The sequence below is a fragment of the Bidens hawaiensis genome, unplaced genomic scaffold (genome assembly GCF_021521415.1).
Source record: "Bidens hawaiensis isolate Kalapana, Puna unplaced genomic scaffold, B.hawaiensis_p1.1 tig00014335_1, whole genome shotgun sequence".
NCBI classification, from domain to species: domain Eukaryota; kingdom Viridiplantae; phylum Streptophyta; class Magnoliopsida; order Asterales; family Asteraceae; genus Bidens; species Bidens hawaiensis.
In genome coordinates, this window is record NW_027492233.1 from 32213 (window position 1) to 41923 (window position 9711).

The 9711-nt window shown below is 35.9% G+C and overlaps 1 pseudogene across 1 annotated transcript; it reads left to right on the forward strand.

Annotated features, from left to right (window-relative positions):
- The first annotated feature begins 1841 nt into the window (after nt 1-1841).
- On the forward strand, nt 1842-8307 carry LOC143546388 (ABC transporter G family member 35-like; annotated as a pseudogene). Its single transcript, XR_013137581.1, has 16 exons — nt 1842-2081; nt 2168-2412; nt 2505-2635; nt 2712-3104; nt 3455-4053; nt 4122-4392; nt 4478-4631; nt 4780-4860; nt 4958-5094; nt 5181-5513; nt 5608-5982; nt 6066-6199; nt 7130-7357; nt 7430-7601; nt 7687-7940; nt 8022-8307. The product of XR_013137581.1 is annotated as an ABC transporter G family member 35-like (transcript).
- Nucleotides 8308-9711: the final 1404 nt, after the last annotated feature.

Sequence of the window (9711 nt, forward strand, 5' to 3'; positions counted from 1 at the left end):
GTAGATTTCCACCAATTTCTCTTTTATATTTAACCAAATGTCTTCAAAATGTCACATGACATTTTCTAATTTTTTATTTCATTAAATTTATTTATTTTCAAAATCTAATGATCTGAATCATACATTAATATTTGTTTCTTAAGAAAATATTAAAAAAATAGTTTTTCTAACTTTTTATTTCATTAATTTTGGTTTATGTCAAAATGGGTCGCTTTAAAAAAACATCTATTTGGTTCGGGTTAATATGGTTTCTTAGAAAAATGTGTTCAAGTTAAAATGAGTTCGATTCAAAACAAGTCATTTTAATATAATGCATCTATTTGTTTAGGCTTAACTTTTGTGTTGACTGACCATTTAAAAATGAAATCTTGCTGCTAATTTTATAAATATATTAATTTAGCCAAATATCGGATCAGTTTTTAACTCATGACATTTTCTAATTTTTTATTTCATTAATTTTGGTTCATGTCAAAATGGGTCGTTTTAAAAAAACATTTATTTGGTTCGGGTCAATATAATTTCTTAGAAAAATAAGTTCCGATTAAAATGAGTTCGTTTCAAAACAAGTCATTTTAATAAAATACGTCAATTTATTTAGGCTTAATTTCTGTGTTGACTGAACATTTAAAAATGGAATCTTGCTACTTATTTTATAAATTATATTAATCTAGCCAATTATCGGATCATTTTTACTCATAGCTCTATAAATTAGTACTTGAGACTTGAGAGTGACAACTTGATATTCCATTTTTTTTATTTTCTCCAATGCAATCGAGAATCTGAATTTTCTTTTTTATTTTATTTTTTCACTTTGCAAATAATATTGTATACAAGTGATAATCTTATATAATAGTGTTTACATTTCTTATTTCTTTCATATTTTTTTGGATTATTATTTATTATTTTACTTTTTTTTTCTTCTTTTAGTTTCTCAATTTTCATTTTTTGGCAAGCCAAAACAGGTATCATCCCCAGGTTTATGATTTAAGGTGGAGATATTATAAATCATTACGAGGTAGCTCATTTCGAGATGAAAATTACAAAATTAGAGTGTCTTATTTAGATTTTTGACTTTTTATTACTTTTTCTACATTCATAATCTGAAAAGAAAGATAAATTTGTTATAGATTTTATTCTTTTTTTGTTATTGACATGAAATACCACCTGCATATGATGACAATAGAAATAAGTATTTTTCATTGATGGAGCATGTTAAGTATTAAAGTAAGTTGTTAGAAAAAAAACTATAACTTTGATGTTTATGAATAAACGTTGTAACTTTTTAGTTTTCATAATTCTATGTAATGTAATATGTAATTTCATTTATGAGATGAAGTTAAAGATTTATGAATTATACATTAATAATATGATCTAAATTCTAAATATTTGATTTTTTTGTGCTTTTTTTTGGATAATGATAGTTACTTACAAATATTTAGAATTTAGATCATATTATTAATGTTATTATTATTATTTTGTTGTTTTTATTTATTATCTACCATCCCGTGTAATACACGGGTTCTAACCTAGTTAGGTAATATTTAGATATAAAAAATTGTTGTTTAAAAAATAAAAGAATTGATAAGTTGATTAGTGTGACCCATGTGTAGAATTAATTTCACTTATGCCAGCCATTACGGTTATGTTGTATTTAACGACAAAGTTAAGCGAATTTTGAGATTACTTAAGTCAACATCTAAGTGCTTTTTAAACGGCTTAAATAACATACTTTTCTGTTACGGGATTTGAAAATTTGAATTCTCACCACACTGAAAAGCAAGTTTAGCTAACATGCTGATACCACTAGGCCAATGCCTTTGATGTCAACATCTAATTACAAATTAACATATTGTCGACTTATATAATTTCAGGGTTGGAATCTCCCTTCCAACAGTAGAAGTTCGGTTTCAAAATTTGTCCATAGAAGTTGATTGTTATGTCGGAGGCAGAGCACTTCCGACATTGATAAATTCTGCTAAAAATATTGTTGAATCTCTTCTTGCTTCTGTGGGCATCAGTTTCAGTCAAAAAGCAAAACTTCAAATTCTTAAAGAAACATCCGGGATTATCAAACCAGGAAGGCATGTGTATTCTAAAAGATTATGTATTTTGTTAGATTTTTCTTCAAGATTTAAACAAATTTTTACCCGAATTTGTAATGTTACAGAATAGCACTACTTTTGGGGCCACCATCTTGTGGTAAGACAACGCTTCTGTTGGCTTTGGCAGGAAGGTTGGATCCAAGTTTAAGAGTAGGCGGAGAGATAACTTACAATGGTCATAAGCTTAATGAATTTGAACCTCGAAAAACATCAGCTTACATTAGTCAGATGGATATTCACGTCGGAGAAATGACCGTCAAGGAAACTCTAGATTTCTCAGCGAGATGCCTAGGAGTTGGATCTCGTTTTGGTATAACTTAAATAAACTTCTGAAGATTGCACCTTCGTGTTAATTCTTGCAACAAACGCATATGGTTTATTGTTATAAACAATGAAATACAGAAATGTTAACCGAGCTTGCAAGAAGAGAAAAGGAAGCAGGGATATTCCCAGAAGCTGAAATTGACCTTTTCATGAAGGCTGTCGCCATTGAAGGAGATCAGAGCAGCTTGATTACTTACTACACTCTTAAAGTAAGGACTTTCTTAAATTTCTAATATCAATCTTTACATATTCAAAGTATTAATAGGTTGTTATACCTAAAATCAGATTTTAGGGCTTGATATTTGTCGTGACACCTTTGTTGGAGACCAAATGAGACGAGGTATCTCCGGAGGCCAAAAGAAGCGTGTAACCACCGGAGAAATGCTTGTCGGGCCAGCAAAAACTTTGTTTATGGATGAAATATCAACAGGGTTAGACAGCTCTACTACGTTTCAAATAGTAAAATGCATGCAACAAGTAGCACATCTCACGAAATCCACAATATTCATGTCTCTACTGCAACCAGCCCCCGAGACCTTTGATCTGTTTGATGACATCATTTTACTATCCGAGGGCCAAGGAGTGTATCTTGGGCCTAAAGAACACATTGTTGATTTCTTCGAGACATGTGGATTCAAGTGTCCAGAGAGAAAGGGTACCGCTGACTTCCTACAAGAGGTAAACACCTAAAGAACACATTATGAAGTAATATTGTTATTTTAAGATTAATCACTGCATGCGAAAGGAAACATAAGTGATCATTTTTAATTAATTTCATACTTAAAGAAAACAACGTATAAAGCTTTAGATAATGTATAATAACAAACTACCTAGCAAAAAAAACCGAGGATCCATTAGCGACTAGTTTGACGAATGTATCCTAATAAAATAGATAATAAGCTAACAACCTGCAGATCAACCCATTCATATTTGAGCTACGAGCTTTCCTTCCTAAAGTTTGATAACTCTCGACAAGTACAATTCAAATTAGATTACAATTTACTTAAAATTTTAAATGTTTATGATAGGTGACATCTAAAAAGGACCAAGAGCAATACTGGGCGGACAGAAATACCACATATAGATTTATTCCAGTAAGTGAATTTAGTCAACGGTTCAAGAGTTTTCATGTAGGGGAGAAGCTGCAACGCGAGTTGTCTGTCCCATACGACAAAAGCGAAAGCCACAAGGCTGCTTTAGCGTATAAGAAGTACTTGGTACCCAAAATGGAACTCCTTAAAGCGTCATGGGATAAAGAAATGATGCTGATGAAAAGAAACGCTATTGTATATGTTTTCAGAACTATACAAATCGTCTTTATATCTTTTATCTGCACAACTTTGTATATCAGGACCTCAATGCACCAAAGGAACGAAATAGACGGGGCCCTTTATATAGGCGCACTTTTAAGTAGTATGCTTATTAACATGTTTAATGGGCTTTCTGATCTATCATTCACTGTCATGAGACTTCCGGTTGTTTACAAACAACGAGACCTCATGTTCCACCCTCCATGGGCTTTCACATTACCAGCTTTCCTGCTCCGAATTCCCATATCTATGATCGAAAGTATTATGTGGACTGTCATTCTATATTGGGGTGTTGGTCTTGCCCCTAATGCTGTCAGGTAAATAAATTTTTTATTATTTTGTTGAATGTTAGTATATATTCTAAAGAAATATGTTTCATGATTAGGTTCTTCAAGCGTCTCCTATTGATTTTTCTTATCCAGCTTGTGGCGACTGGATTGTTTCGGGTGATTGCAGGAGTTTGTAAGACAATGAATATGGCAAACACGGGTGGATCTGTTATACTTTTGCTTATATTTCTCTTGGGTGGTTTCATTCTTCCTAAAACACAAATTCCAAACTGGTGGGAATGGGGTTATTGGCTATCACCCTTGTCTTATATCTTCAAAGCCATCACCATTAATGAGTTCCTTGACACTAGGTGGACCAACCAAAGAGTATGTCCTAAATCTTTTTTAACTAAAATCTTTCTAGTTAATACAACAAGGTAGTATATGTTCGATATTTTTCTTTTGTTCACAGAGTACCGACAATACAACAAATTTAGGGTTCGCAATATTAAAGAATATGGATGTCCCAACTTCAGAAAGCTCATACTGGATTGGTGTTGGTGCTCTTCTTGGTTTTGCTTGTATCTTCAATATCCTATTCACATTGTCTCTCATGTATTTACAAGGTAAGTTAGTTAACTATTTATAAGTCTTAAAGGCGTGTTTGTAAAGAGAGGATTAAATATAATATATTTGAACTTACAAAAGGGACAATCTACACTATTTCAGACAAATCAACTATTAACCTTGGTGATTATTTTATTTGCTAACCAGCCCCAGGGAAACCACAAGCAATTATCTCCAAGGAAGAAGCTACAACCATTGATGGTGAAGTTGTTGAAGGAGCCAGTTCAAGTATGAAAACCGGGTTGCGGAAACTTACTACTTTTATACTCGATGGTTTATATGAAAATGATAACTAGAAGTTCTAACTCTTAACTACATTTTGTAGAGGGAAATAAGCAAATGCATGATTTTCGTTCTTCCATTTCCAATGCTAATCGTGCATCAAAGAAAGGGATGGTTCTTCCATTTACACCACTAGCCATGACATTTGAAAACATGAATTATTATGTTGATATGCCTAGTGTATGCTCCTTTTAGTAATATATTATTCATTAATCTTTATATAATTATATAAAAATCTTACGACTATATATATATTGCTGAAACAGGAAATGAGAGAACAAGGTGTGACAGAAAATAGGTTACGATTACTTTGTGACGTAACTAGTGCTTTTAGACCTGGAGTTCTAACTGCATTGATGGGAGTCAGTGGTGTAGGAAAAACAACTTTGATGGACGTCTTAGCCGGACGAAAAACTGGTGGTTATATTGAAGGAGAAATTAGAATATCAGGGTTTCCAAAGAAACAAGAAACATTCGCTAGAATTTCTGGATATTGTGAACAAAGTGAAATCCACTCTCCCACAATAACCGTTCATGAATCTTTGATCTACTCAGCTTTCCTCCGTCTCTCAAACGAAGTTAGAAAGGAAGACAAAATGGTAAAATACCATTGGCATTATTAACTAAAATCATAAGAAATATGATAATAACAATAAAGGGAATATTAATACTACTTTGCTTTTATGCTTTCAGATATTTGTGAGTGAAGTGATGGAGCTAGTTGAACTAGACAATATCAAGGATGCAATAGTGAGACTTTCAGGAATTAACGGTTTATCAATAGCGCAGAGAAAAAGGCTAACAATCGCAGTAGAACTTGTCGCTAATCCTTCAGTTATATTCATGGATGAACCAACTTCGGGGCTTGATGCAAGAGCAGCAGCGATTGTTATGAGAGCTGTAAGAAACACTGTTGATACCGGAAGAACTGTTGTTTGCACCATTCATCAACCTAGCATTGATATCTTTGAATCCTTTGATGATTTGTTACTACTAAAAAGAGGAGGTCAAGTTATCTATTCGGGTCCCATTGGCAGACATTCTCAACAAATCATCGAGTATTTTTAGGTATGTATTTTACTTCCACAATAACTAAATGAAAAAAAATTATAGTGAAGTTAATAATAGTTTTTTTTTATAAATATTAATAGGCGACTAATGGGGTTCCCAAGATAACTGAAAAATACAATCCAGCAACATGGGTGTTGGAAGTGAGCTCTAGCGCTGCAGAGATGCGACTTGGTGTTGATTTTGCTGAACGGTTCACGACATCATCTTTGCATGAGTAAGTCATTTACATATAATCAAGTTTCAAAGTGAATAGCGGTATTGAATCATTTCAAGTAACAAAAAATAGCATATCAAAGAATGAGTAATTTCTTGAACCTATATTGTTGAAGTCACTCTATTAAGAATTTCTTGATCTTCTTTCTTGATAGTAACAAGGACTTTTGGTATTCCACTCATCATGCTTCCTAACATACAAGGCTTTTTATTTTGTATATTTCGTAGCATCAGCTAAGAAATTCTATTTGTTTTTTCTTTGATGTCGTTTTCATCAATACCATTCTGAAGTCTTGGTCGGCCATATTATCGCTTTCTTCAAAGTCAACCCAATTATTGGACTCTAGCACCAATTGTTGAAAGGGAATAGCGAAACTGAATCATTTAAACACCAGATAACAACATATTAGAGAGAACTTGAGCTTAACTAAATTGATAACCAATGATTAACAACTTTATTAATCAACATTAGCTATAAAGGGCTAATACGAAAACAAGAACATAATACAGTTAATCTTCTTAAGATCTAACTACGATTCTCTTCTCACGGTTTATAACTTTATATGCATTTGTTGAACAAACTCAAACTGTTATCACTATTATAAACAAAAAAAGTACATACTAACAAGGGTAACTCTTAGCAGTGGTAAGTATTTGCTACTGATGTCTTTATTCCATGACAGTCATAAGTACTCCTAAGTGGTAACTTCACTTCACCATCAATTGTTACTTAATCAGTACTAATCATTATTACTTAGTAATGTTAGTTCCCATTAACCACTTGAGTTCCTAATGTGCTTCCATTTCCATTGATAGACCATTGTTGTAAACGTGAACTTTATCAGTTGACTTATTATCAATTTTAGCACTATATTCCGACAATCATAAAAACTAAAAGTGTCATCTATTGATAAAGTTAATATAATTGTAGGAGGAACAAGACTTTGGTGAGGGAATTAAGTGCACCTCCCCCAGGAGCCGTAGATCTTCACTTTGAAACACGATATGCTCAATCTTCGTGGGGGCAGTTCAAGTCTTGTATATGGAAAATGTGGTGGAGTTACTGGAGAAATCCGGATTATAACCTTGTTCGTTTCTTCTTCACCTTGCTTTGTGCAGTCATGGTCGGGACGGTCTTTTGGAAAATTGGCAACAAAGAGTAAGGTCTCGTATGAATCTTGATTTACAATTTTTAAGGATATCAAATCATGTGTTGATTAAATAATTTCAGGTTCAACAGTAATGATCTGAGAACAGTCATTGGTGCCATGTACTCTTCTATATTTTTTGTTGGTATTAACAACTCCCAAACAGTGCAGCCAGTTGTTGCTACAGAAAGAACGGTCTTTTATCGAGAAAGAGCAGCAGGGATGTACTCTTCGTTGCCTTACGCCATGGCACAGGTTGGTTTTTATTTCCAAAACAAATATTTATAGATTTACGTATTCACAGACTCTAGTGAAACTTGAAATTGAACTTTGGATTTAGATGATTGTGGAGATACCATATGTATTACTTCAAACGATATATTACTCCACGATCGTGTATTCCATGGTGTCATTTGAATGGACAGCAAAGAAATTCTTTTGGCTTTCTTCCTCAACTTCATTTCATTTCTCTACTTCACATACTTTGGAATGATGACTGTTTCACTAACACCAAATGAGCAAATAGCAGCTATATTCGCTGCCGCGTTTTACCTACTTTTCAATATCTTCTCTGGATTTTATATCCCACAACCTGTAAGAAATAAACTTCAACTTCCTAAGTGTTTTTTTCCTTCCAAAAAGGTTATGTTTCTGAAAGAAACTTTAAATTTTCAGAAAATTCCTGGATACTGGATTTGGTACTACTGGATCTGCCCATTGGCATGGACTGTGTACGGGTGCATTGTTTCTCAATATCACGACGTGGATCATGAGATTGTTGTGCCTGGGCAGTCACCCAACCCAACTTTGGCAGGTTTTATCAAAGACTACTATGGCTTTGAATTGGATTTCATGGGTCCTGTTGCTGCAGTGCTCGTCGGTTTTTGTGTCTTCTTTGCATTGCTTTACGCCTACTTTCTTTGGACTTTAAACTTCCAAACGAGATAGAAAGCATGTAGCTCCAAGTTTGTAATGTATAGAGATAGAAAACATGTAACTCTAAGTTTGTAATTGAAGAGGTAGGTCCCAGCAGAGCCCAGTTGGACCCGCAAGACTCACCTTAAACAGGGACGTCTGCGCAGAGACCAACTGGATCCGCAGGACCAACCATGCTCAGAGACGTAACGTCCTTACGCGCAGTACGCAAGCTGGTCCCGCAGGAAATGCCTCCCAATGGTGAAGGACTCCGCCTGTCCCCGCAGCCTCGGATACAAGCCATTAGGGAAGGCCACCCGCGCAGCATGGCTACACGCACAAGGCACTTAACTCTCCCCAGTGTCACCTGAAGGAATGAGCAAAGGCGGGAGGGGGAAAACTCCCGCCTAAATGAGCCAGTCCGTATGATGGAGGATCTTTTGTGTGATACCTGACGAGGTACAGACAAAAGATCTGACCAAGAATGCGACAGCTCACTGACAGCAGCATGGCAGACAGCACGCCACAGCACTGTGACCAATAGCCGCCGCCTACCCACCAACTCCTGCCATACCACGTGCCTAGCCTGTAGTTGGCAGAAGAGGAAGAGTGCACGACACGCCTGCTCTGTGTCAGCCGCTACCTATCCACCACTCACAGGCAAGGCACGTGCATAGGTTACAGTTGGTAGCGTGTTGGGCCGGCTAAACCCCTTGGAAACCTACCTTCGGCTATAAATACCCCAATGGTATGATCATCTTACAACATCTTATCTTATCATATTATACCTGATATCTGCTCTAGCAATCTCTTAATATACTTTTATATTTAAAGAGCAATCTAGTCTGATTCTCACGCCGGAGGGTGGTCACAAGGAGGAACCCCCCCCCCCCCTTCTCAGTGACGAGCTCACGGTGTCTGTTTTGCAGGTTATCAGAAGAACCATCTTCCAAGGGTCTAACCCCTCGTGGGAAACAGCTATCCAACCCCCAGGTTACCAGTAATCTGCCCGGGGTCCGGTTAGTGTTTCTTCATTGGCGCCATCCGTGCATAAAGCTAGAACTACTATTTTCTCCAGTTTTTTCAAAACTTTATACAAAAGATGGTTAGAGAAATTCCGGTAACCACAACCCCAGCTATTGGGGGGAATACCGGCAACACAGTTTTTACAAACACTACTCCGGCTACCGAAGCCGGAGCAAGTGAAGTAAATTTTACGAACACTACCCCACTTACTAAAGCAGGGGCAAGTGCAGTAAATGACCGCCTACTGGGATCCACCGATACCCAGTTTGAAAAACGAAGACTCCCCCGCCAGACTCTCGACGAAGTCAAGGCATGGGCGGAGGCACGACAAAAGGAATTCCAGGCTGAGTTAAACGAACGCTTGCGTTCCGTGCAACAGGCCGACGAATTCGAATACTGGGAGGATGACTCGGAGGAATCCGAC